Genomic DNA, 27219 nt, shown 5'->3' on the forward strand with positions numbered 1-27219 from the left:
ATTCTTGCCTGGGAAACCCCATGGACAGAGGAGCCTAGTGGACTACGGTCCATAGTGTTGGAAAGAATCAGACACGACTGAGAGACTGGAAGGCTTTCCAAAACAGAAACAGCTGATGACTGGAGTACTTACATTGGGATAAGAAAAGCAAGGAAAATAATTTTTGTATTTACAAAAATTAAATAAAAAAAATGTTATACACCAGAAGACTTATTCATATGTTTCCTGTGTTTTCACCAGCAGAATGTTCTTCTGATCACATAGTATAAAAGAATATGTTGCCAAACCTCGAATGGTGTACAAAATTAAGTTTATAAAATGGAATTATACAACTTCCAAAAAAAAAAAAACCATCATATGACAAAGCAGGTACGGAAAGGTAATCTTGATGATGTACCCTCCAAAATATTCTCTATTTGTCATCTATAATTTAGATAGAAGCTTTGGCCACCCCTAGCGTAACCATCTATGGCAACAGTAGGAATGAAACATGATAAATGTGATGGCAGGTACTACATTGGAAATTGATAGTATCCAAAATATCTTCTAATCAGTAAAAAATCCAGAAATACTTTTCAGAAGTTGAAAAGCTGTAATTCAGAAGCTTAACTGGGATCTTTTTGATTCCTATTCAATGGATAACATGATACCAATAGAGAATGATTTTCTTATGCCAACAAATAGACACCAATGAAAAGGAAACAGTGACAAAATCCTTATTTTCTTCAGCATGTGAATAGTGAAACAGCAGAGCAAAGTTTCCTATTGATAGGAAATTGAAACTGAAAGCAAATTATAGGAGAGTTTTATCAGACACTTCAAATCTTCCATTTCTATAGATTCCCAAGTTTGCTGAATAAGTACTTGGGACCCATGTTTTTTAAAATAGCAGTTTTTTCTATACCACAAATGATTTTTCATCAATATTTTTTCCAAAGGTAGTGAAAAGTTACTAGATTTCTAGTAACTTGATATCTATATTATATAAAATGGACTAAGAAAACAGCAATAACAATAACCATTTATGGGCTTTGTGTATAGTAATGGGAAAGAGATCATTGGGATGGTATTATTTTACAGCTTTTCTTAGATATTTGATAGACCCACAGGCAATGTACAATAGAAGTAAGAGTTTGTTTTAACCTTTTATACTGGCTTCTCCCCTGGGTCCCAGTTTTGATACTCAAATTAGTGTTCACACTTGAAATCACATAACATGGGCAGTGAGGGTTGTGGGGAATACTCGTAGAGTAGGTGAGACTCTTGCAAGTATTAAGATATCACAGGACTAGATTGTGGAGGTTTTGGGTTTTATTTTGGCTGTGGCACACAGCACACGCTATGTGGGATCTTTGTTCCCTGGCCAGGGATCAAACCTGCGGCCCCTCCATTGGAAGGTCAAAGTTTTAATCACTGCGTGGCCATGGGAGTCCCTCTGGAGGTTTTTAATTCTAAGATCTAAATTTTTAATTCTAAGGGTTTTTTAAAATTTATTTATTTGTGGGTACACTGGGTCTTTGTTGTTGTGTGTGGGCTTTCTCTAGTTGCTGCAAGCAGGGGCTACTCTCTGTTGCGGTGGGCAGGTTTTTCATTGCAGTGGCTTCTCTTGCAGTGGAGCACACGCTCTAGGGTTTGAGGGCTTCAGTAGTTGCAGCATGGGGGCTCAGTAGTTGTGACTCATGGGCTTAGTTGCTCTGCAGTATGTGGGATCTTCCCAGACCAGGGATCATACTCACATTCCCTGCACTGGAAGGCAGACTCTTCCACTGTACCACTAGGGAAGTCCTAATTCTAAGTTTTTAATTCTATGTTGTCTTGGTAGGCAAAACTTGAATGATACCCTTGGGTTAGTTTAGGATAAACTCTTCATGTAAAGACTACCAGGCTTTCTGTTACACAGTATGTCGTGATTGTTTCTCTGTCTAAATATAAGTATAAACATAAAGATAGTTCATTTCATTTTTAGTTCTAAGACTGCTTGAGTTAGAATCCTCAACTTCCCACCCATCACTTAACCATCTCATTCCTCACTGAAGTAGCATGACTTTGCATGCTTGTTTGCCCTCTGTAAATGGGGGTGATAATGATATCTACAGGTTTCTCTGGTGGCTCAGTGGTAAGCAATTCAGGAGACATGGGTTTAATCCCTGAATCGGGAAGTTCCCCTGGAGAAGGAAACTGCAACCCACTCCAGTATTCTTGCCTGGAGAATTCCAGGGACAGAGGAGTCTGCTGGGCTACAGTCCCTGGGGGGTCGAAATAGAGATTGGATTCAGCAACGACTCAGCAACAACAAAAATAACAATAATACCTCCCTTACACCTGAGGTTCCTGTGGGGATTAAACGATATCATACATGAGAAGCACCTCGGACAATGCCAGGCACAAATAGCATTCATATTTCTAAGAAAAAAATGAAAACATACTCATTATTTCTCATCTCTCTTTTGTGCAAAAGCTACTGTTTTGGGGGGTTTTTGGTTGTTTTTTGGTGTGGTTTTTTTTTTTTTTTTTTTTTTAACTGGATTGGCTGCTATGATTCCTAACCTTGGCATGGACAGTTTATTTACCTGAACAGGGGGAGTTCATGGATTTATGTGGCTCTGATCCCTTCATCCACAGGCTCTGGTTTACACTCCAACTTACCATAACAGTGACTTAAAACCACTGCCATCCAACTGCCCTGGATGCTTCTATGAAATGGCTTAGTTTTCTGTGTCCAGCTCATGGGGAACAGATGTGAAAGTGAAAAAGTAACACCATAACAGTTTCCTTTAATTAGCACCTTCCTGAGTAAACTGAAGAAGAGTGAAACCATTCTAGAAAACCAAATTATCCTCCCATCTGCAGGCGAATCTTCCAGCTCCTCGGATGAGTCACCAGGCAGTGGAGATAACTCCTTCCAGCCTCCTCTGTGAATAAATGGGGCCTTTAGTCTTGGGGCTATAAATCTGGCCATTTTTAAGAGCACTTTAACCATTCTCCATTTTTTAAAAGCTGATGTTTTCATACAATCTTTATCTTTCTTTTCCTCTTCCCCTTTGTCAACACAAAGTGAGACAACTGTTCTCTTCATGTTGTCACTGACTCAGCAATTCCTTTGTTTTTTATGAGCTCCTATCAGGAACTCATAAAAATATTACCAAATTAAGAACTAACTATGTAACCTCTAGGGCAAAAAAGAAAGGGACGTGAGGGGAGGGAGAAAACCTTGTTTTATCATAAGGAATTACCAGCCAATATCAAATGATACAAAACGATGATTTTTGTTGTTTTAACATGAAATCAAATATTCATTTGAGAATATATTTTTCTGCTTCACATTCAGCATTCTCTGGTAGGATTAATTTTACTATCATGAGAGCAACCTCCAGCATCTCAACTACATCATCTGCATACTATAATGTCTATATGATTCAGATTTATAACAATTTGAATCCCAGGAGTTCAAAATAGATATAGCATTATCATTGAATTGCAGCATTTTCCTCTCTTTATAAAGATGAATTTATTCTTGAAATAAATTTATTCTAACCCAGTCTGACCTATTTAGGCACTGTTACAGATTCTGAGAACTGAAGAAAACTCAAGGGGTTCTCTAGTCTAAGTCAGACCACTGGTGGAATCTATCAGGTAGAGGGGTTTTAAACCTCACCTTATGATTCTCCAAGGAAATAAATTTTGTAACCCCTCCCAATAATTTCTAGCATAGCTTTGACTATATAGGGTGTGACCCTAGAGTAATGAAACAACATATTTCCATAAACCATTGAAAAATTTTCATTTCTTAGTCATATTTCACAAAGGGAATTTCTCACATCATCAGACTAACATTTTATTTTTTGCATAATTTTATTAGTACAGGTTGTTAGCAGGAAATTTTTAATTAGTTCACCATCTTTTTTTAGCCTCTTTCTTATTTTCTTTTGCCTTTAGTGTCTTTTACCAAATGATGTGTTGCTATTTGCTGCTGTTTAGTTGCTAAGTTATGTCTGACTCTTTGTGACCCCATACTCCATACTCCTCTGTGCGTGGATTTTCCAGGCAAGAATGCTGGAGAGGGGTGCCATTCTTTACTAAAAAAATTTTGAGTTAAGGGATTAATAAACCAAACTGCCTTTATGATGATCTTAATCATCACAGATAACATTGCTGTCTACAATGTCCTGTAAAAGGCATCCATATTCATTATCTGATGAACAACAACAAAAGGCACACAGACACACACAGGTGATTGGTCCAAGGTCATGAATCGCTGGAATATTTTTACTGCAGGAGCACTAACCAAATCAGTCCTTTTAGAAATTAAGTACAAATGCTCATTTATGAAAGCCTATCAGTTCTTATAGTTTATAAGATGAACATTCACCTTCAAAAGGGCTCATAAATGTTTTTGTTTCACAAAGAATGTTTATCTTCCTGGGTTTCTTTCATATGCTCCTAAAGAGCAATGTGGTTTTGCGTAGTGGTTACTTCTTAATACCTACTATTTACCAGATACTGTGTCCAAGGATGAGAACACAAAGATGAGGAAACCAGGCCTCCACTGCTGGTGGAGCCTGCAGTCCTGCGGGAACTACTGACACAAAGCACACCATTCCCATACAAGCCTCTACTGGAGGACAGGGGGCCGGAGAGATGCAGAATCAGGCAAGGCTTCCTGGAAGAGCTGCTGTACCTAGCACAATCTCTCATTTAATTTTTAAGAAAATAGTCTGTATAAAAGAAAATTTAAAAATAGTGTTTATCACAGAAAATTTAGGAAGACAAATACTGGAGGATGTGAGTAAGGGGGAGGCAAGATATTATTCAACTGTGTGACAAAAGGGGAAGATTTCCTCTTTAAAATGCTTAAGCAGAGGGACTTCCTTGGTGATCCAGTGGTTAATACGCCATGCTTCCAATACAGGGACTGCAGGTTCAATCCTACATGGGGAATTAAGATCCCACATGCCATGCAGCAAGGTCAAATTAAAATAATAATAATAATAATAAAATGCTTAAGCAGAGTTGGTGAACATCCACAGGCCTGCTTCTAAGATTCTGAAAAAAATTCCAATGTGTGGGTTTTTTTCCTTACGCCAAGCAATTCTCTGACACAAGCCTGGTGTCCCTACTGCTGCTGTTGCTAAGTCACCTCAGTCATGTCTGACTCTGTGTGACCCCAGAGACGGCAGCCCACCAGGCTCCCCCATCCCTGGGATTCTCCATGCAAGAACACTGGAGTGGGTTGCCATTGCCTTCTCCAATGCATGAAAGTGAAAAGTGAAAGTGAAGTCACTCAGTCGTGTCCGACTCTTAGTGACCCCATGGACTGCAGCCCACCAGGCTCCTCCATCCATGGGATTTTCCAGGCAAGAGTACTGTAGTGGGGTGCCATTACCTTCTCCGGTGTCCCTACAACTTCACTCAATTCTGACACTATCTACCTGGAGGTAGCCCATCAGATTCTACATGTTAAAGTCCCACAAGACAGCCCCACCCATCCCATCCCACATGCTTAACATGTGAATTTCTAGTTCAAGTTGTCACTTGTGATTCAACTGACCAAATATATGGAGATTATAGGTTTCCTCCACCCGCTCCAGGGGTTTGATTAATTTGCTGAAGTTGCTCACACATTTCAGAAAAAAAATTGTTCCTTCTGTTTATCAGTTTACTATAAAAGGATAAAACTCAGGGATAGCCAGATGGGAGAGGCGAGTAGGACAAGGTAAGTGGGAAAGGGCACCAAACTTCCATCCTCTCTGAGATGGCCATAGCTCTAGAGAAAGGGGGTCTAGAGGGCAACCCTGGATCTATAGAACCCCAGATCGTTGTTCTATAACAAACTTTCCTCTTCCAGCATTTGGAAATCAGCTTCTAAAGACTCTCAAATTTTGATGCATTAAAGAATAAGTGGGGCTGGGACTTCCCTGGTGGCCCACTGGTTAAGAATCCTCTTTCCAGTGCAGGGGGTACGGTTGCATCCCTGGTTGGGGAACTAAGATCCCACATGCTGCAAGGCGTGGCCAAAACAAAACAAAACAAAACAGAATAAGTGGGGTCTCTGGCTTGTGTCTGGGAACTTCCCTGGTGGCTCAGATGGTAAAGCGTCTGCCTACAATGCGGGAGACCCGGGTTCAATCCCTGGGTTGGGGAGATCTCCTGGAGAAGGAAATGGCAGCCCACTCCAGTATTCTTGCCTGGAAAATCCCCTGGAAGGAGGAGCCTGGTACGTTACGGTCCATGGGGTTGCAAAGAGTCGGACACGACTGAGCAACTTCACTTTCTGGCTTTTGTGTTTGGAACTGTTTTTCTCTATGAGATTCTCACAGAAATGTCCAACTAGTGTAAGAAGCCTTGATCAACAGATTGATTTGATTTTGGTCTCTTTAGGTGCCATGCACATGCTGTATAAGAAACTGGAGATCCTTTAAATATTTTATAGTATATAAAATCTATTTTATATATTATGTAAAATAATAATACTTATAAAGCACGCCCATAATTGGTGTGTGTGCGCTGTGTGTTCAGTCGTGTCTGACTCTTTGCGACTCCATGGACTGTAGCCTACCAGGCCCCTCTGTCCATGGGATTCTCCAGGCAGAATAACCGGGGTGGATTGCTATTTCCTTCTCCACCATAATTGGTAAAAGCTTCTAAACACAGCAGACATTGTCCTTGCCTGCCTTTACTCTTTGACTTCTCAACGTGCTCTGGCCTTTTCAGACTGCCAATATCTGCATCTCTGGCCTAAGCTGAGGCCCAAAAGGCCCATATCCCTAGCAGAATGGAAGGACCAGAAATGAACAATCTCTGAAGCAGCCCTCAACCATGTCCCAGCTCCCTGCCTTCAGACAGGGTAATTCTGAAGCATGTGTTTTACACTACTCACTAGAGTTTACCAAGAGAAGTAAGCAGTAGTCATTCACTCAGTTGCTGACTCAATAATATACCTTTGATGGGATGCTTTACTTTCCCTGCATCATTTCTCTGCCCCCTCAGTGGTGTTTCCTGCACCTCACAAACTGCACTCAAATACTTATCTCAGGGGCTGCTTCCAAGAGACCAAACCAGGAGGACATGACTCAGTAAGTATAATGATATCTTCAAGTTGATATCTTCAAGTATTTTATAAATACACAAAATATACAACCAAAGTTGCAAAGATAAAGAAATGAGTAAGACAGGCCATTTTAACAACAAGTGTTTTTTAAAACCTATTAGCAAATAGACATTTGTTCAATTGCCTAATTTTGGTCCCAGAAGCATAATGTAGTTTTCACATACTTGGAGGAAACCACATTAGGCTGTCACCAAGGAAGGACAGGTCACTCATCAGTCTACGTGCAAGGCCAGAAAATGGTACCGAGGGAGAGGGAGGTGTCAGATGGAAGCCAGAAGAAAGGTGCCTCTTTCTTATAAATATGTAAATGGAAAAGCATGCATACTGAAAAACTTAAAACTCAACATTCAAAAAACTGAGATTGTGGCATCTGGTCCCATCACTTCATGGCAAATACATGGGGAAAAAGTGGAAACACTGACAGTTTTTATTTTCTTGGGCTCCAAAATCACTGTGGATGGTGAGTATAGCCATGAAATTAAAAGACTGTTGCTCCTTGGGAGAAAAGCTATGACAAACCTAGACAGAATATTAAAAAGCAGAGCAGCCCTTTGCTGACAAAGGTCTGTATAGTCCAAGTTATGGTTTTTCCAGTAGTCATACACAGATGTGAGATTTGGACCATAAAGAAGGCTGAGCGCCAAAGAATTAATTCTTTGAATTATGGTGCTGGAGAACATGCTTGAAAATTCTTGTACTGCAGGGAGATCAAACCAGTCAATCCTAAGGAAAATCAACACTGAATATTCATTGGAAAGACTGATGCTGAAGCTGAAGCTCCAATTCTTTGGCCACCTGATTCGAAGAGCTGACTTATTGGAAAAGACCTTGATGCTGGGAAAGATTGAGGACAGGAGTAGGGGGTGCCAGAGGGTGAGATGGCTGGATGGCATCACTGATTCAATGGACATGAGTTTGAGCAAATTCTGGAAATGCTGAAGGACAGGGAAGCTTGGCATGCTGCAGTCCATGGGGTCACAAACAGTCGGACACGACTTAGTGATTGAACAACAACGATACTGAAAAATACTGGGGGACCACAAACCTACTGACCTTCAAGCTGACTGATCAGAACAGAATAGTGAATAAGTCATGATACACTGATGTGCTACAACTGGCTTGGACCAGCTCAGGAGAGCCTGAGAGCTGACTGCTAATTTCAGGAATTTTGCAAGGCAGATGACTTCATGCTGTAGCTTGAAACAGACCATGGCGGGAGTATTTACGTCACAGAAATGGGCAAAAGCTATAAACCAGGCTTCCTTTTCCCCTCAAGAGCCAGTTGTTAAACATTTACCAGCATTGAATCCTGACATTGTCACTATTCATGTGTTTATTTATTAGTCAGCCTGACTCCAATAAGGAAACCAAGGACTCAAGAGATTGAGAGTCATATCCTTGGTGCCCTGTAAAATTGTAAGAGATTTGTAAGAGACAACGGAAGATACTGCCTAGATAATTGGTCTTTATACTGGACTTTGCAAATTCTTAAGAGTTTGAATACATAATTAAGTTCAATTCCTGGTTGGGTAACTAAGATCCCGAATGCCACAGGGTGTGGCCAAAAATTTTAAAAATAAACACAACATTGTTTATAAACACAACAACTATACTTCAATTAAAGATAAAAAAGAAAATGAAAAGAAACTTTTCTTTAAAAAAGATGGTATTTTAGCCCATAATTTTTCTGAATTCAGAACAATGGAGGAAATGTGTCAGAGACACTGATTCTTTTTATCATAGTTGGAGTGCTTTGCAGGACTACCAAAAATTTTAAGATACTTTGAAAAACCCCCATGGCTATAAATTTTACATGCCTTCTTTGCTGTTCAATGTGCTTTATTTCATAAGGTAATTAAAATATTAAAATGTATGTCATCAAACTATATTGTGAAATATTTATCCAATTACAGTCAATCCTCATTTCATTTTACAAGATGTTCAATACTTTCTATCTCCTAGTAACAAAAAAAAAAATTTAAACATAATTTTAAAATGTATAGTTCTCAATTATAAAATGACTGAAAGGTACAGAGTTTTTTGTTGTTTTTTTTTAATTTCTTTAGTCAGGAGCAAAGAAGTCTGGCACTGTGGCCTCAGGTTACTTTCACAGTCCTTACCATTAGACTGGAGAGTGAACATTTCTGGAAGAGGGTTAGACAGTGGTAAGCAAACCCTTACAGAATACCCAAAAGTAAAGAAGAGAAAAAAGAATCCCTTTGAACAGTTTAGTGACTCACTGCAAATGTTTCATTAAAGTTGTTGTTTAACAAAATACCTTCACTGAAAAGGGAAAGCTTTAGTTGCTCAGTTGTGTCCAACTCTTTGCAACCCCGTGGACTACAACCTGCCAGGCTCCTCTGTCCGTGGAATTTTACAAGCAAGAATACTGGAATGAGCTGCCATTCCCTTCTCCAGAAGATCTTCCTGACCTAGGGATTGAACCTGGGTCTCCTGCATTGCAGGCAGGTTTTTTACCATCTGAGCCACTATGGAAGCTCTGGTGTGTGTGGGGGGAGGGGGGGGGGGAGGAAGGTGGGTGTGGGGGAGGTGGGGGAAGTCTATGGAAAAGGAATCTAGAAAGCAATAGTTGTAAAACATGGTGAACTTCTTTAAAAATGATTATATATGTGTGTATATATAAATACACATATATAAAAGTCAAAAACTGACTTGTTTCATTTTGCTTAAGAAGATCTTGAGCAGAAAAAAATAAAAACCTTTGATATCTATAAACAGTCATTAATCCACAGTCTACATTGTATCTCATGGTTTTGTTTTTTCAAGTATACCCCAAAGTCAGCTTTTCTTAGATCCTGTGATCTAAGTGTGCTTGATGTGAGCTCTCCTATGGAGTCATACTGGATAGTAAATGTCTGTATTATTAATAGTATCAAAGCAATAAATGTGTTCCTGACATCAGCTAAACCTGGGTATTTACAAGGCACCTGCACAGCCTCTAAGGCTGCTGGCAGAATATGTCGAATTGTTTCTTCTAAAAGCATCCACTAAAAATAACCCTTTTTTTCTTCTTTATTAGGAATTCCAGAAGTTATGGTCTCTTATAAAATCAAAAGCATGTGGGAGTAAAATTTATACCGTTCCAGAAAGTTCCTTTGAGCATTCAAGGTGATGTATTTATGACCCTTCATACAGGGATGGCAGCAGTGGTCTATGTTGATTGTTTCAATAAAACTCTCAATTTAAAGGTCACTTATTTTGGCAACTTGATGATTACATTTAGCCAGGTTGGAAGTAGGAGGTGAGATAAAATTTCCTTGATCAAGAAAAGAGAAAAAGTATTTTTTTTAATCAAAAAAGTAGGCAATCTCAGTGGCAACAGTTTGTCCAAATAACTACAGACATTGCCTTAGTCTTTTGGCATCAAACAGTATAAAGAATGGCAAGAAATAAACTCTTTCTGCTTTAGTGAAAAGAATCTATAACTATTCTGTTTTCTAGAAATGAGAGGAATAATTTATCCCACCAGTTCATCTATTTTCATGCCCAGGAAAACTTGTTTAAAAATTCTTTTCTCTTGCAAATGTATTCAGTAGTATTGATTTAGCCACTGCTTCTTACATCCAGGGCATGAAATCAACAGATAACTTATGTGCATGAAGGGAAATGAAAGACTTAGAAAATAATGCCTGTTAAAATACTTTTTTAAAAAAGTCAAAGGGAAGACATTTCTGAGAGCAAGGGAAAGGGAGTAAAAATGATGAAAGATTTTGCTGATGAAAGGAACTATGCATGTTCAATCTATGCACCAAACTATGCATGTTCAATTCAAAGAAAAGACACTTAAATGGCAATTATGAAAGGGAGCAGCCACTGATTTTGGTTATTAGGCAAGGATTAGACGTAGCACAACAGATTGAAGAACACCCTCTTCACTCGGATGCCTTTAAGGGCAGCTTCTCAAATTCTTTACTAAAGTTTCAACAGCCCTCCACTTGGGAGAAGCCAAGAAAGCTATACTGCCTGCCTTCCTCCCTCCATCTATTTCTTTTCTTTCTCTCCCTCCCTTGTTGGAAGCACTCACTTTGCCTGATGCACTGTATTCTTTACGCTCCAGAGTCTGCCCAGTCAGATCAGCTTCAGTTTACTGAAGAACCTCCATTCACTCTGTGTGTAAACAAAGAATTTCTTCCAATAAGCAATGGCCTCCAAACATTTCTGTCCATGCTCTCCTTTACCCCTTGCTTACCAACTCCCTTAAAAATGTTTTCAGCTATTTCACTTATTAGAATAGCCTAATTCCAGTGTTTAGGATGCAGTATTGGACTTCCCCGGTGGTCCAGTGGTTAGAAGCCCACTTGCCAACACAGGGGACAGGGGTTTGATTCTGGTTTGGAAAGATTCCACATGTCGCGGGACAACAAAACTCGTGCATCACAGCTACTGAAGCCTGCAGGCTCTAGAGCCCAAGCTTCTCAACAAGAGAAGCCACTGCAGTGAGAAGCTTATGTACCATAACTAGAGAGCAGCCCCCACTTGCCACAATTAGAGAAAGCCCACGCAGAGCAATGAAGACCCAGAGAAGAAAGAAAGGAAGAAAGAAAAGCAAGGGGAAAAAAAGAAATAATGAAAGAAAGAAAGATGCAGTACTACTTGTTTGAAAACTCCAGCATTGCTGGATTCAAGTATTGTTCCTTTTGCCTCCTTAGCTCCCGTTGGGCTCTCTGTACAGGAACATGCATGGTGGGGATGGTGGTGGGTCTCAGGGACATGGGAGTCTCTCACCTGAACAGGACGCCCTGCTCTCCTCTTCTCCACGCTATCTCCCCCAGAGTCAGAGTCCCGAGAAAATGAAGAAATGGGCCTCCGAACTTGACCCCTGACTGAGGGAGACTGTTGTCGCTGCTGTTCCTCTGGCCCAGAATGACTGGCTTTGGTGTCATCTGTGTGTCAGGGAGTCAAACACTGATCTGGAAACACATGGGTTTTCTGCAAGGCCAACCCTTCCATTGCAAGTTTTCTAGGTTTGGAAGGAGACCACTCACTCACTCTCAGCTCCCTCCACGGGCCATCAGCGCCCCAGCCCCTTGCTTCAGAGAACTCCTCTTTCAGAAAATAACCCAGCTGCATCTGACTCAACTCACGTCTCCTCCTCACCCCAGATGGTGGGAGCGCCAGTGTGTCTGGGAGACCTGCTGTCCCAGCCTCTCTCTGCTGACCTTTCTCCAGGTCCCAGGAGCACTAAGCTCAGCAGGCCCAAAGGGTCTCAAATTTCAAAGGAGAGATCCTTACTCTTACTCCTCCCTGAGAGGCGGGGGGTGGGAGGGTGCAGGGGGTGTTGGAGAGAGCAGAAGAGTTCAGGTACCTCTTCCCCTCCCCTCTCCACCCCCACTCCACCCACCCCACCCCCCACTCCACTCACCCCCACCTTCACCCCATCCACCCCCACCCTCATTCCACCTAGCCCTATCCCCACCTCTGCAAATTTTCTTGGCAATGATCTTGGGATTTCCCTTCCCTGTCTCCTCTCCAGAGGTGATAATGTGTGTATGCAGAAAGAATAACTTTTCTGCACAAGCATAGCACCTTTTTAAAGACAGCATTTTATCTCCCCGCCCTCCCCCACCACCATGTTAACTTGGGGGCCTTAGCTGGGGGCGGGAGAGAGTAGGGAAGGTGGTTGGTTCTGGCTGCTTCTCAGCCCTGCCTCCTCTCACACCACCCTGGAGGTGGTAGCTGGCCCTCCTGCTGCCTTCACTGTAAATGCAGAATGTGAAGTACTTGGTGCCTTTAATCCCCCAATGATGCAACAGGAAGAATCCCATTTCACACCCTGCTCCATGTGGATTGATCTGGACCAGCCACTGAGGCAGCCCCCGCCTCCCGCCAACCGCCCCGCCCTTCCATCTACTTAAGAGAGAGTCCCGGCCACTTGCTCCTGCCTCACTGGATGCTCAGTCCTCCTGACTGATATTTGGCAGTGGTCAGGCAATTCCCTGATCCTCATCAGCCCCAGACTAATATTTCTCTACGTCATCACAGGGACCAAAACTCCTCATTAACTTAGATGCTCTGATATAATCAAAATATACAACAAACTGAGAGGAAGAGACCAAGGAGCAAAATGTCTGCTGACAACTCAGCTTCTCTGTTTATTTTCCTGAGGATCCCTCCCCCACTGCATGTATCCCAACTCCCCTACCCCAGCGACAGCCTCCTCTGTGGACCCATTTTATCCTGCAAATCAGAATACTGAGAAACTATTCCCCATCCTTCCCCAACCTCAAGGGAAAGGAGTCTCCCAGCTGATGGTTGTGCTCATGCTAAGTCACTTCAGTCATGTCCAGCTCTTTGTGACCCTATGGACTGCAGCCTGCCAGGCTCCTCTGTCCATGGGATTTTCCAGGCAAGAATACCGGAGTGGGTTGCCATGCCCTTCCCCGGGCGGGTCTTCCTGACTCGGGAATCCAATTTGTGTCTCCTGCATTGCAGGTGGATTCTTTACCACTGAGCCAGCAAGGAAGCCCAGCTGAAAGGCATATGCTTTTCCCCAGGGGATAGATTATCGCCTCAAGGCAGAGGTCCACAGAAATTCAGCAGCATCATTCTAAGCTGCACCAGAGTTATACATGTACAACTACTGTTGGCATAGAAATAAGAATGTATGTGTTAATGCCACGCAACCTACAGCAAATTGCAGGCAACTGCCCAAGGCCCTGTGTTTTGGGAGCCACATTAAGCACTGAGGCTTAGGTAGCTATTGGAAGAAAAGCAACAGCTGGTCAGTTGGTGGGGAGCAAAATACAAACATCTTCATCACATAAGCAATCTGTCATTTCTAACAGTATCACCAAGAAATGCGGTAAGGTTACCCTTTCCTCAAATACACTCTCCAGAGGGTCAGTCTGTGACTTCTTTTCCTGCAATGTTTATAGTAACATTGACTTTAGTGGTTTTATTACCAAGATTCCACCTGTCCCAAAATGTAGACAGAGGAAAGAAAGCAGATGCAGAGATAGATCTGTATGAAGTGACTTCATGAGGCTGAGGTTACAGAGCTGTTATAAATAGGCTTCTAAGTGGCTACGACTCCAGAATTTTTTTCAAATCTCTGAATTTACAGACAAGAAGTTTACTTTTCCATGACCACAGATATACAATTAGAAATGAAAGCAAATGACAAAACGTATCTTTCTTTTCTCAAAGTTTATGTTGTGAATGAGTAAAGGGAGAAATAGAACTGCCTAGGAAATGTAGTGCATGGTTCTACCATCTTTTTAAATATCTCAAATACAATATCACCCCATTCTTCAACTCTATTCTTAGGTACGAATACACTGAAGGTTTCTAACTTTGATATCTTAATTTACCTGTCTTGATAACCAATTGAGAATGTTATAAATCATTGTGTTATACAGAGATAATCTCTAATTTGGTTTCCTGGTGGCATAAAAGAGTTAATCTGTCTTTCCATAATTGAGTGTATCAATAACTTCTTGGAATAAGTTGCCCTTCACAAAGACATTTACAGAGAAAATAACAATCTTATTCCCTAGGAATTTAAAGAACAACTTTTGGTGGGTCACTTTGCCTTCCTCAGTCTTAATGTCATCATTTGTATAATGGAGATAACAATGACGATGATGATACTTTATTGTAACCTAAAGGACTATTATATATGGGCTTCCCTGGTGGCTCAGAGGTTAACATGTCTGCCTCCAATGCGGGAGACCAAGTTCGATTATTATAACTGCTATAGAACACTTTCAGTTCAGTTCAGTTCAGTCGCTCAGTCATGTCCAACTCTTTGCGACCCCATGAATTGCAGCACGCCAGGCCTCCCTGTCCATCACCAACTCCCGGAGTTCACTCAAACTCACGTCCATAAAGTCGGTGATGCCATCCACCTATCTCATCCTCTGTCGTCCCCTTTTCCTCCTGCCCCCAATCCCTCCTAGCATCAGAGTCTTTTCCAATGAGTCAACTCTTCGCACGAGGTGGCCAAAGTACTGGAGTTTCAGCTTTAGCATCAGTCCTTTCAATAAACACCCAGGACTGATCTCCTTTAGAATGGACTGGTTGGATCTCCCTGCAGTCTAAGGGACTCTCAAGAGTCTTCTCCAACACCACACTTCAGAAGCATCAATTCTTCGGCACTCAGCTTCCTTCACAGTCCAACTCTCACATCCATACATGACCACTGGAAAAACCATAACCTTGACTAGACGGACCTTTGTTGGCAAAGTCATGTCTCTGCTTTTGATTATGCTATCTAGGTTGGTCATAACTTTCCTTCCAAGGAGTAAGCGTCTTTTCATTTCATGGCTGCAATCACCATCTGCAGTGATTTTGGAGCCCCAAAAAATAAAGTCTGACATTGTTTCCACTGTTTCCCCATCTATTTCCCAGGAAGTGATGGGACCAGATGCCATGATCTTCATTTTCTGAATGTTGAGCTTTTAGCCAACTTTTTCACTCTCCACTTTCACCTTCATCAAGAGGCTTTTTAGTTCCTCTTCACTTTCTGCCATTAAGGGTGGTGTCATCTGCATATCTGAGGTTATTGATATTTCTTCTGGCAATCTTATTCCAGCTTGTGCTTCTTCCAGCCCAGCGTTTCTCATGATGTACTCTGCATATAAGTTAAATAAACAGGGTGACAATATACAGCCTTTTCCTATTTGGAATCAGTCTGTTGTTCCATGTCCAGTTCTAACTGTTGCTTCCTGACCTGCATATAGGCAGGTCAGGTGGTCTGGTATTTCCATCTCTTTTAGAATTTTCCACAGTTTACTGTGATCCACACAGTCAAAGGCTTTGGCATAGTCAATAAAGCAGAAATAGATGTTTTTCTGGAACTCTCTTGCTTTTTCCATGATCCAGCAGATGTTGGCAATTTGATCTCTGGTTCCTCCGCCTTTTCTAAAACCAGCTTGAACATCTGTTGAGCTATTTCAAATCCTGAAAGATGATGCTGTGAAAGTGCTGCACTCAATTTGCTGGCACTCAATTTGCCAGCAAATTTGGAAAACTCAGCAGTGGCCACAGGACTGGAAAAGGTCAGTTTTCATTCCAATCCCAAAGAAAGGCAATGCCAAAGAATGCTCAAACTACCGCGCAATTGTACTCATCTCACAGAACACTTTACAAACTATAAAATCTGATAACAGACATTAGTTACCTTCAAAATCCTGCTCTAAGGCTCTACACTCTCTATAAAGACCTATATTACAACTGATGATTATCAGCTAGGTGTGTATGTCCAAAGCTATAACTATGTGCACAGAATGTCGTACATCTATCAGGATCATTTCTAAATGCAGCTCCTAAATCAGTGCTATATTTGAAAGTGCTTGGCACATTTGAACTAAGTTAATCACTATCCAGCATCAGAGGGCCCTGTAATTCTTGTGCTGCCTGGCCATTGCTAACTGGAAGCTAAAAATTAAATGTTAAGCTGCAAGAGCCATCCCAGGAATTAACAATGTGCTCCAGGCACACACTGCTGTGCCTTTTCCAGAGAAGCAGGAAGTGAAAACAACAAAAGCTGCTCCATGGGGAGCCTTTACAACTGCCTGGCAGAGTGCTGAAGTCTTTCCACACACTTTACCCTTAACTCTCATGAGAGCCCTAGGAGGTAAGTATTGTGTTCCCTATTTTTGAGATGAGAAGATTCTAATTTTCTGATAAGGGACTGGAACTCATTGCTCCACCTTGGTTCTTAGCCAGTAGATGGGGATTGTGTCCTTACACGCACATTTAAGGGTAACACTGACATTAGCTTATCAGGCCCAAAGACAGTTGCTTGGAATCTTGCCTCTTTTCATACTCAGGCCGAGGAGAGAAGGAAGATAAAACATAAAGCAGGTAATTTTGCTTCTCTTCATGTTTTTAGAAGGCTTTACAGTCCCAGTTCTGAAGGGAAGGTGGGACATCCTTCTAGAATTAGCTGGATTTGCCTCTCCTTGTACCCCGTGGCAGCTCCCTCATGAATATATAAGCAGCATAAGCTCTCCAGAACATCTGTCCAAGAGGAACAGCAGCGAGCGCTGCACCCCAGGTACCTTTTGAGAATCTGCCTGATTTTAAGACTGAGAGGGTTTTTTTTTTTTTTTTTCCATCTGCAGCATCCCAATCTTAACAACCTGTAATTAACCTGCTTTTTTTTTTTTTTTTTTTTAACATTTTATCGCCGTATTAGAAAAGACCCTGATGCTCGGAAGATTGAAGGTAGGAGGAGAAAGGGATGACAGAGGACAAGGTGGCTGGGTAGCATCACCGACTCAATGGACATGAGTGTGAACAAGCTCTGGGAGATGGTGAAGGACAGGGAAGCCTGGCGTGCTGCAGTCCATGGGGTCGCAGTCGGATATGACTGAGCGACTGAACCACAACCACAACAACAAAATCAAAGTTTCTAGGAGTGAGTGACAGCTGAGGCAAATTTTTACCATCTGGGTGATTTCCCTGCACAGGGGAGCAGGTGAACCTGATTTCAGCAGCTAAATCCTACATCAGCTGATTCACAATTAAGTGCAGCCTCATTCATTCCAGGCTGTCAGAGAGCCGCACACTGAAGCCGAATCATACTCCTGTGCCCAACTAAGTAGAATGAATGCTAATGAAGAAATGTCAGGGAAGATGAAGCCACAGGATCATGGAAATTTAGAATGAAAGCTTAGATGAGGTTCATTTATTCCATCACTCAGCCAGAAGTCCCATTTGTCTAGACATAACAGATAACACATTTATCTACTGTTGGGTGACAAATTGCCCCAAACTAGCAAAGTAATGGCACCCCACTCCAGTGCTCTTGCCTGGAAAATCCCACGGACGGAGGAGCCTGGGAGGCTGCAGTCCATGGGGTCGTGAAGAGTCAGACACGACTGAGCAACTTCACTTTCACTTTTCACTTTCATGCATTGGAGAAGGAAATGGCAACCCACTCCAGTGTTCTTGCCTGGAGAATCCCAGGGACGGGGGAGCCTGGTGGGCTGCCGTCTATGGGGTCACACAGAGTCGGACACGACTGAAGTGACTTAGCAGCAGCAGCAGCAGCAGCAGCAAAGTAAAGCAATATTCTTTTATTAGTATGCAGTTCTGTAAGGTGAAAGTCTCAAGGTTTTGGCTGGGTTCTCTTCTTAGAGTCCCACAGGGTCAAAGTCAAAGTGTCAGCTGGGTGGAGGTCTTATCCAGATGCTCAGGCAAGGACTGTTCACAAATACATTCAGGCCATGGGCAGAACCCAGCTCCTTGTTACCAAGGGTGGAGGCCTCCATCTCATGGCTGGCTGTTTACCCCTAGCTGTTCTCAGCTTCTAGAAACCACCTGCATTCCTCATCACATGACCCCTCCATTGTGGAGCCAACGTTAGTATATGAAATCCTTCTCCTGTCTTGAAATTTTTTTCCTTTTCTGCCGTCAGCAAGACAAAGCTCTCCACTTTTAAGGGTTCCTGCAATTAGATTAGATCTACCTGAATAATCTCTCTTTCTAAAGGTTAACTCTGCCATACAATATACCACTCTCACAGGCTCCAGAGACTGGGGTGGGGGGGGATGAAATCTTGGGGGACCACTTTAAGCTTATGTCTACCACACTTGAAAGTGAAGTGTTAGTTGCTCAGTCATGTCCGATTCTGAGACACCATGGACTGTAGCCCCCTAGGATTTCTCTAGGCAAGAATACTGGCAGAAGTTGCCATTCCCTTCTCCAGGAGATCTTGCCAACCTAGGGATCAAACCCAGGTTTCCTGCATTGGAGACAGATTCTTTACCATCTGAGCCACCAGACTGGCCACACTTAGCAAGTAGAATTAATAAAAATATTGTTAGGTTTATCATATTCTTGAAAGATAAACATATTGTAAGTACAGGAAGAAGCAGTTAGAAATAATATTAAGAACCATGTCTAAATTTCTATACATGAAATTTTTCAAAGTTTAAATGGCATACTATTAACTCTCCAAGGAAGTATCTTAAAGAAACCAAGCTATGCACATTGTTCTTCCATTGGCACATGATAAAAATCAATCACATTATTTATTTTACTCAGTTGCTTAGTTAAAACTTGTGTCTCCTTTATGTTTGGGTCAATCTTATCTCTCCTAGATTCTGCACCCTTGCAGGTGGTTAACAAGTTACCAACCAGTGTTAAAGTGCCTTATAAATTACTTGCCCAGGGATAGTGGTGATCATGGTATTTGGGTGTTCTAGGCAGATATCCTAAACCAATTTAATGCCTATATGTTGCCCAAATGCCCAAACCTATGAGGTTATTAAAGATGAGCTCAGGTTTATGATTGGTAAATTGCCAGCCACGCTGTTAGAAGCTGAGAAGTTAATAGAAGAATTCTGAGGTGCCTTTTTCTGTATGACTGGAACAAAAGTTGTTTGTAGCTAGTTTCCTGGTAAGTACAGTCCCTGGTTCCTGTAGATTCAAGCCCATTTCTGAGGCCAGTTATCAGAAAGTGGTTTGGGTTTTTTTCTGGTTAGTAAAAAAAACAGGTTTTGATTAGTAATTGCTATATTCATGCAGGCATAATAAAGTTTTCTTCCTGTATTCAATTTTTTAAAACTGTTACCTATCTTGATTTCCTAAACTGAAATACAGACTTTTGAAATTCCATGGTTTTTGTTTGATGTGGAATCTTTGCCAAAGCAGAAAACTTTGCTTCAAAAATAAATTTTGGGAATCTACATGAAAGCATGATCTTTTAATTTTAAAAAATAAAGAATATTCAAAGTATTCTTGGCCACAGGCTGAAAATCATCTTATGACTTAAATGATTTTCATCTTGAAAATCATTTAAAATATTTTGTTTCTTTTCCATCTACATCATCAGGGAAGTTCTCCTTCATTCCAGATAACAAAAGTGAAGCAGTATGACAGTAGACAGAATCATTTCCTGCTAATATTTCCAAGATCATCAAAATAAACTTGGAGAGCAGGCAGGTGGAAGCCCTTCAGGGGGTGGAAGTGAAGGGTTTCATTCACCAGCAAAGTCATTACCAGACCTTTGCCCTGGACTTCACCCTGCAGAAGCCCTGTCAGATCTTTCTCTCACCTACTGGATCCAAAATAAAGCTTTGTAGCCAAAACATTCAGTGACAGATGGCTCATTCATTGCTGTAATGCTACCCTTTGGGTCTCTGAGAGGATGATTTCAGGAATAGAAAGCAGGGCAAATATCAGAGTGGACATATAACAGAATCTAACACAAGCAGTGTTTCTCCAGTCACTGAAGGAATCAAGACCTTCCCTCCTAAATTCTTTACATCAAACAACAAGGCACGATCCTTCTCTCTCTCCAAATTGTAATTAGTGCATAGTCTGAGGCATTGTCCAATCCCTGCTCAGACCCTACTAGCTTGGTGATTTTGCCAGCTACTTTATTTCCTTGTAACTAGAATGGGGATCATAAGAACATTAACCATTAGGACTTAACGAAGTGCCCAGCCTAAGTTAACTAAGCTTAGGTTTAGTTTAAGCCCAAGCACTCAGAAATGATAACTGTTCATATTTTCATTCCAGGATTTGATTAACTTGGTTTTTTTCAGAAAGGAACAATGCAGAAGAGAACATAAAGCAAGCTGCATAACAAAGGAAAACCACCAAAGGAAACGATCTTTTGATAAAATTCCTAATTCAGATAGGACTTACATAACGTTAGATGAAAGCCAGCATTTTATCATGTTATTATGGAATTGGGGCAGCTTCTCACTGAAACAGGCCTTAAGAAGCAATTACTTATTCTTTCCAGAGTTGAGATCTCTAAAGCAAAGGGAGATTGTGACTTACTCCTAGTTAAGCTCTCCTGATAAAATTTTCACATTATTCATCAGAATTGCTTCTAAATTTCATTTTTCTTGTTTGCTTCTCTTTTTGGGAAAACATGTGGATTTTTTTTTTTCTATCCCATGCACTTACAAAGTTATAATTCATGAAGATCCTGCAGTTTGTTTTGCTTTTCCTAATTTGGCACAGCCTAATCTTTTCCCAAGAGGCCTGCATGTGCGCTGCTGTTTTCCAGTTTGTCTTGGCATCACTGCTTCACCTTTGGCACCAACTTCCGCATAGTTTTATCACCATTATCTGAACAGTGCCGCCCCATCTGTGTACGCTTCACAACTGCCCTCCTCTGCCTGGCTCAGCCTCCCATTATATTAGCCATCCATCTGCTCCTAAAGAATGAGGGAGTGATGCTGCTTCACTCGGAGTTTGAGAATCCTGACCTTCTTTAGGGGTTAGTCACTGTGTATCATTGGGTTCCTAACTTTCTTTCTTCAAAATTCTTTTCTGGGGGCTTCTCTGGTGGTCCAGTGGCTAAGACTCAGCACTCCCAATGCAGGGGGCCTAGGTTTGATCCCTGTTTAGGGAACTAGATCCCACGGACCACAACTAAGAGTTCACACACTGCAACTAAGAACCCATACAGCTGAATAAATACATAAATATAAAACTGATTAAGAAAAAAATTCTTTCCCAACTGAAAACCACATGAAATTAACCAGGTTCTGAGAAATGCTGGACTGGATGAAAAACAAGTTGGAATCAAGATTGCCGGGAGAAATATCAATAACCTCAGACATGCAGATGACACCACCCTTATGGCAGAAAGGGAAGAAGAACTAAAGAGCCTCTTGATGAAAGTGAAAGAGGAGAGTGAAAAGTTGGCTTAAAACTCAACATTCAGAAATTAAGATCATGGCATCCAGTCCCATCACTTCATGACAAATAGATGGGGAAACAGTGACTGACTTTATTTTTGGGGGCTCCAAAATCACTGCAGATGGTGATTGCATAAAATTAAAAGATGCTTACTCCTTGGAAGAAAAGTTATCAGCAACCTAGACAGCATATTAAAAAGCGGAGACATTACTTTGCCAACAAAGGTCTGTCTAGTCAAAGCTATGGTTTTTCCAGTAGTCATGTATGAATGTAAGAGTTGGACTATAAAGAAAGCTGAGTGCTGAAGAATCGATGCTTTTGAACTGTGGTGCTGGAGAAGAGTCTTGAGAGTTCCTTGGACTGCAAGGAGATCCAACCAGTCCATCCTAAAGGAAATCAGTCCTGAAGATTCATTGGAAGGACTGCTGCTGAAGCTGAAACTCCAATACTTTGGCCACCTGATGCGAAGAACTGACTCATTTGAAAAGACTCTGATGTTTGGAAAGATTGAAGGCAGGAGGAGAAGGGGATGACAGAGAATGAGATGGTTGGATGGCATCACCGACTCAATGGACATGAGTTTGAGTAAACTCTGGGAGTTGGTGATGGACAGGGAGGGCTGGTGTGCTTCATTCCATGTGGTTGCAAAGAGTCAGACATGACTGAGCGACTGAACTGAACTGATGGTTTCTAGAATACCTTCAATGAGCTTTTGCTCTTACTATGATTAATTTAGGCTGAATGCCATTTAATCTCTGGGTGCCAGAATCTTTACATACATTACTTTTAATTTAACAATAATACTATGTGTTAATAAGCGCTGTTATCCCCACCTTATTATTATGGGAATTTAAGTAATTCCCCAAGAGCCAGTAATGGCAGTAAATGGTTGCCTTTCCCACCAAGCCAAGATGCCCAAAAGGGACCTTTGAAGGACAGTTTTTCTCAAATATTTGTATGTATGAAAGTTATCTGGCATGTTTATTAAAAGTGTATACCACAGAGTCCATTCTGCAAATTTCAGGTTCCCTCAGCCAGATTTCTGATTCAAGGGGTGGATCCAGGCTCTGCCTTTCAACAGGCTCTCTGCCAGACCGATGTGGGGCAATCAGCACAGCACACCCAGCTCAGGAGAGATGTGACCTGGCTCTGCCTTCCCAGCTATGCACCAGCTCCAGACCAAGCACCCCTTAAAAGCCATAAATTAAAGAAGTATTGAGATTCAAGTTTATAAGAAAACTTATGCTGTGTGGGGTTTTCCCAGAATTCAGATTTTATTGGGTGGCAGAATTCTAGCCTGGGGATCAACAGAACTGTTTCTTTGGTCTCTTTCCTTTGCTGACTTCTTGTATGTCATTGGATCAAATAACTTACCTCATTGTGTCTCATTCTGGTCCTCTGCAGATGGACTGTGAAAGCAGATGTCCACTACTCATCACAGAAGACCACTAAAGAGGAAAACTGTGACCATGGCAAAAGCATGAAAAGCTCCAGGCACAGACTGTGGTGTGAGTCCTCAAGATAAATTACCCCATTACAAGAAGGGCATGTTGATTTTATCATGGTTACCATTTACTTTACAAAACAAGCATTTGGTTGGCATCTGTAAGACTGGCATGTAGAGGCTTGCAAGGCACAGGTTTTGTGTTCTTGGAAAAGTTATGTTGTAGTCTGTGTACCTTATTTTCTTCATGTGTGAAATGGGAGTAAAAGTATTATCAACCTCATGAAGTGTTGAGTTCAGTCACTCCATGCTTCACATAAATGAGCTTTGACCAATTGCTCAGCCCAGATATTTTTATTCTCAAGAGCTTGGCTTCAAACTATTGATAATATCAACATATTCATTCTCAAGTCTGTGCTGTATGCTATGAGATAAATGGTCTTACAAAAAAACAAGTAGCTAAAACACACTTACATGATACCTAAAGCAACTGACTTGGGGGGATTTTCACGATGTATTTTTATGGGGAAAAGCTCCTTAATTGAAAAAAAAAAAGTATCTATAATATGACCCTAGATTTTAAAAACAACATCAAAGCAATCACTGATTTCTCCAAATTTTGATATCATACATTATAAACACACATATAAACATACACATTTATAAAATATTCAATACATGATTTACTAAGTGTATATATATGATTAACATAAGTTGTTTGGGAGAGAGAATAAAGAAATGATAAGAGAAGAAGGAAGACATGGAAAAAACATAAGTAAATAATAAAACAGTTTTAAAAAATATAGAGATGATTTAAAAAAGGATAAGTGATAGGACCTTATTTAAATAAATTTGCATCTATATGTGTATATGTGTGTGTATGTGTGAACGGCATAAAAACATAGTCACAAATACTATCAGTGGCTATCTCAAGGCATTGAAATGCAAGGAAAAAAATGCTCTTTAGTGGTCTTTTTCAGTATTGCAATACTGTTTCTTATAATGACAAAAGTGACTTATAACTGAAAACATGGGACTGTGTCAAGATATTTATTAGTGCATATGATTTATTGTTTTATTTTACTTTTTTCAAATTGCCCCAAAAGGTATGAATTACTTTGAAATGAGAAAAATTATATTCTTTAAAGCAGTGTTCTTAATAATAATAAAATGCAATGGAACAAAGATACTCTCAATAGAAACCGAAGTTGCTTCAGTTACCCAAATAAAGCAGGCTGCACAATGAACTTGTTTTGCCAGAAGAAACTCAGTTACTGAATTCTTTCTTTCTTTCCCTTCTGTAAATGTTTTCAATGAAGTAAATCTTGGGTTTGTCGAATGAATCTAGGTTTTTAAAAAATTTTTATTGTATGGTTTTACTCATGTTTTCTCAACTTACTATTCTTTTCTATGGCTCATCATGTCCAAAACTGAACTCATCATTTTCTTCTGCCTCAGCTGACTTCTCTTCTTGTCTCTGTATCGGGTGCGGACCCTGGATCTTCCCTGTCATTCATAGGTCCTCTTCAGTCAATGAGTCAGTCATTTCTGCAGACACTACATCCTGATATCAGATCCTATCACATCTCTTGCCCTTAGCCATTGTCCTCACTGGTCCTGCCTAAATTGCAACTGTTAGCTTTAAATCAGTTCCTGGGTTTCTTCACGTCTCCACTTTGAAATTGTCATCAGGCAGGAAAATGTCTAAACTTCTCTACATGCCACCTAAAGAAAAGTAGATGCTGTCTGCCTATCTTCACTTCTTTCCAGGAAACAAACCATCTTTCCAAAACACGCTGCCTTGGGGCCTGTGGGTCACAGTGCTCTCACTCCCCGTGATGTCACAAGCCAGGTGACAGCTTCACCCCCCTGAACTCAATGCCCGGTTCAGAGAGAGGCATCTGATAAGCACAGTCATCCATTCTGTCCCAGAACTCTTCTGCTAGAGTGAGAAGAAAAACTCTTTCCTGCTTTTGGTGGGTCACAGATTAAGTTAGCAAACTCCTCTGAAGACTTGTTTTCTTGAAAATTTCTAGGAGGTCATGTTCAAATAGTGTAGACACAGTGTAAGTCATTTCTTTTGGTTGTCCTATAAATAGGCACATATTTTCATCCAGTTTGGGACCAATTCCCATTTTATAAAGGGTACCAGGTTAGTAGTGATTTATGATGATTTTTACTTTATTTTTAGTGTGGTGGTTCCAAAAAAAGGAAGATATTAATTCTAATTTCTAATTTCAGCTGGGCTATAAGTGTCTTCATTTTTTCACACTCCACATTGTAGGATTGCCATAGTAATTGTTTATTTTTGTTCTAACTTTTTACTGATAGATAACTGCATTAAAAGTATACAAAGTGCATGCCTCAATAAATTTTCAAAACTTAAAACAACTTTGTATATTTTATGCACATAGATAAAATTTAATGTGTCTAAGGTCAGGCTGAGTGCCGAAGAATTGACGCTTTTGAACTGTGGTGTTGGAGAAGACTCTTGAGAGTCCCTTGGACTGCAAGGAGATCCAACCAGTCCATTCTGAAGGAGATCAGCCCTTGGATTTCTTTGGAAGGAATGATGCTAAAGCTGAAACTCCAGTACTTTGGCCACCTCATGCGAAGAGTTGACTCATTGGAAAAGACTCTGATGCTGGGAGGGATTGGGGGCAGGAGGAGAAGGGGATGACAGAGGATGAGATGGCTGGATGGCATCACTGACTGGATGGACGTGAGTTTGAGTGAACTCCGGGAGTTGGTGATGGACAGAGAGGCCTGGCGTGCTGCGATTCATGGGGTCGCAAAGAGTCGGACACGACTGAGCGACTGAACTGAACTGAAGGTCAAGACCATGTTCTCATTTTTCTCAACTGCCAAATAAAATCCCATGTGCAGAAGTAACGCCCAATGTTGATGCCACTGTCCTTCACCTATCAGACAAAGATTTTATACTTGAAAGTCACCAGGTAGAAAGGCTACTCCAGCATATGTATTTAACAATGCTTACGTCAATATGGAACAATTATCCAATACTTTGGGTACTATTATCATCTCAGTTTTGTAAATCAGGAAACTGGTGGACAGAGACTTAAAAAGTGACTGAGATCAAATAGTAAGTGGAAGAGAGCAGGACCACAAAACAAAGCTCAATTTCCCCCAAATTATTTATATCATCTAATTCCTCCATTAGGATGATTACCATTTTCACTGAGACTGAGCAAAAACTTAACAATTTTTCTTAAGACCAAGAGAAAGAATCCAGTTTCCTTTAGTAAATGTTAGCAGTGATTCAACCTTCGAGGAGGAAAACAGTTGAGGGAACTCGAATAGCATTTAAAATCCTTCAAAGAAGATATGCAAGAGCATGTGTTAGAAATTACAGACTTACTTTTCATTTGTGGGCATCTTCCTGCATTTCTGACTACATCCAGATCCCTCTGCAGCACCAACTTCTTTTCTATTGTTGTTGGTATGGAATCTCGGAGATCCTTAACTTGGGAGCTCTTACTGATTGGTGAGATGGTGCTTCTCAGTGGACAGCCTGCTTCTCATCTCTCTAAATGCCTGACATTTAATTACAGAAGGATGGATGAGAAAGATCTTCCTTGAGGCCACTGAGAAAATCCCAGCCCAAAACTCTACAAACCCATTTGTTCCAATTGCTTAAGGTAAAGAAATTCTTCAGATTCCTTGGATATGTTAAAAAAAAAATTCCAAGGCTATTTACTTTGATATATAGTTTGAAAAGCTATAGATACTGCTAAGACATCTATGGGAGACAGATTTATGTTCTGATTCTGATTTGATTGTGACTACTTCTGTTAAAAAATAAAAAGCAAACAGTAACCATTAAGGATTTAGTACCTGCCTTTCTTTGATTATGTTTTTATTCAATATAGCTAAGATGAAGACAAAAATTTGGTGAGACTTTAAATACAGATGAAGTGAAGAAAATAACATACACACTAATTTGCTGTCTCTGACACAGAATATTCTAAGGAGTACAGTGGAATCAATCTATCTTGAGTCTGAACTAGTACAGACT

At 40.8% G+C, this 27219-nt stretch overlaps 1 protein-coding gene and 1 long non-coding RNA gene across 2 annotated transcripts in view; one reads left to right on the top strand and one right to left on the bottom strand.

The window, feature by feature from the left end:
- The window catches only part of LMNTD1 (lamin tail domain containing 1), a 505938-nt gene that overhangs the window by 359148 nt on the left and 119571 nt on the right, over positions 1-27219 (bottom strand). The window lies entirely within an intron of this gene.
- On the top strand, positions 16628-23273 carry LOC123465671. The gene is made up of 3 exons (XR_006640925.1): positions 16628-16706; positions 16965-17129; positions 23144-23273. It is a non-coding gene; the product is annotated as an uncharacterized LOC123465671 (long non-coding RNA).

The sequence above is a fragment of the Bubalus bubalis genome, chromosome 4 (genome assembly GCF_019923935.1).
Source record: "Bubalus bubalis isolate 160015118507 breed Murrah chromosome 4, NDDB_SH_1, whole genome shotgun sequence".
Taxonomy (NCBI): domain Eukaryota; kingdom Metazoa; phylum Chordata; class Mammalia; order Artiodactyla; family Bovidae; genus Bubalus; species Bubalus bubalis.